Below are 2,294 nucleotides of genomic sequence, written 5' to 3'. Positions count from 1 at the left end.
ACCAGTCCATATGTGTTTTGTGGACCTGGAGAAGGCATTCGACCATGTCCCTCGTGGCATCCTGTGGGGGGTGCTTCGGGATTATGGGGTTCGGGGCTCGTTGCTACGGGCTGTTCGTTCCCTGTATGACCGGAGCAGGAGCTTGGTTCGCATTGCCGGCAGTAAGTCAGACCTGTTCCCGGTGCATGTTGGACTCCGCCAGGGCTGCCCTTTGTCACCGATTCTGTTCATTATTTTTATGGACAGAATTTCTAGGCGCAGTCAGGGAACGGAGGGTGTCTGTTTTGGTGGCCGCGAGATCTCGTCTCTGCTTTTTGCGGACGATGTGGTCCTGTTGGCTTCATCAAGTCAAGACTTGCAGCGTGCACTGGGGAGGTTTGCAGCCGTGTGCGAAGCGGCGGGGATGAGAATCAGCACCTCCAAATCCGAGGCCATGGTTCTCAGTCGGAAAAAGGTGGATTGCTCCCTCCGGGTTAGGGGGGAGTTGCTCCCTCAAGTGGAGGAGTTTAAGTATCTCGGGGTCTTGTTCACGAGTGAGGGAAAAATGGAGCGGCAGGTTGACGGACGGATCGGTGTGGCATCCGCAGTAATGCGGTCATTGTACCGGTCTGTTGTGGTGAAGAGGGAGCTGAGTCGTAAGGTGAAGCTCTCAATTTACCGGTCGATCTACGTTCCTACCCTCACCTATGGTCATGAACTCTGGATCATGACCGAAAGAATGAGATCGCGGATACAAGCGGCAGAAATGAGTTTCCTCCGCAGAGTGGCTGGGTGCACCCTTAGGGATAAGGTGAGGAGCTCAGTCACCCGGGAGGAGCTCGGAGTAGAGCCGCTGCTCCTCCGCATCGAGAGGAGCCAGTTGAGGTGGCTCGGGCATCTGTTCCGGATGCCTCCTGGACGCCTCCCTGGGGAGGTGTTCCGGGCTTGTCCCACTGGGAGGAGGCCTCGGGGCAGACCCAGGACACGTTGGAGAGACTATGTCTCCCGGCTGGCCTGGGAACGCCTTGGGGTTCACCCAGAGGAACTGGAGGAGGTGTGTGGGGAGAGGGAAGTCTGGAGGACTCTGCTCGGACTGCTGCTCCCGCAACCTGGCCCCAGATAAAGCGGAGGAAGATGGATGGATGGATGGACGGACTCTCCTAACTACTTTTATGAAGCATAGCTCAAGTTGATTTTAAATAATTAATTTTTTCCAGGGGAAAAAAAAAAAAACACACTTGAGAACTACAGAATAAATAACACTGGCCAAGACCTGAGACAGCAGCCATTTGCTGATGACTTTGAAAGGATATGAATAAAGGATAGGAGATAAATCCACAGCTAGCAGAGAGGGGAACTTACACAGAGAAATTTGTACATCATGAGAAGAACAGGGGGGTGCGGTGGCGCAGTGGGTTGGACCACAGTCCTGCTCTCCGGTGGGTCTGGGGTTCGAATCCTGCTTGGGGTGCCTTGCGGCGGACTGGCATCCTGTCCTGGGTGTGTCCCCTTCCCCCTCCGGCCTTACGCCCTGTATTACCGGGTAGGCTCTGGTTCCCCGTGACCCCGTATGGGACAAGCGGTTCTGAAAATGTGTGTGTGTGTGTGTGAGAAGAACAGCAGCTACATAATAATAATACAGCAATTCAAAGCACCAGGAAGCTCTTGTGCTGAACCTTCTTGTTAGGTAATAGCCTGTCTTGTTCCACTGCTCATTACTCCCATTCTACATTTTTTCAGAAACATGCATGCCCCTTAGTTGTGTGAGGTCAATGTATAGGCTAAGACACTTCCATGAAAACTCACAGAAGTACAGTATATATATTTCATATAGTTTATGAGCTGCTGGCAGCAAATAACATTTGTTCTGCTTATGTTTAATAGGTCATAGTAATCACATTTATTTGACACTTTTCTTCAAAGCAACTAATAATGTTGAGGTACTTTACAATTATGTACCCATTTATACAAATGGGTCATTTTACTGGAGCAATTCAAAAAAAGAATCTTCCTCAAGGGTACAGCCAGAGGTGATACTCAAACATGCAACCTTCAGGGCAAAAAACAGGAGCTTTAACCCCTATACTACTAGCTGTCTAATACTAGTCAATAGGATGAGTCTGACTTCTTGTACATCATACACTGAATGATAGCACAAAAACTGGAAATATGCTGCCTCTCAGAATTTATGATGGTAGCCTGTTGCACAATAGTTTTACAGTTTTTCTCGATCAATTTGAAACATTACTCCAAACTCAGGTCCCAACTCTCAAAACTATGAACAGAGCCATATGAACAGTTTGTAATTGTCCTAA

The sequence above is a fragment of the Scleropages formosus genome, chromosome 4 (genome assembly GCF_900964775.1).
Source record: "Scleropages formosus chromosome 4, fSclFor1.1, whole genome shotgun sequence".
In the NCBI taxonomy this organism is placed as follows: Eukaryota; Metazoa; Chordata; class Actinopteri; order Osteoglossiformes; family Osteoglossidae; genus Scleropages; species Scleropages formosus.
This window is presented reverse-complemented; position numbering follows the sequence as displayed.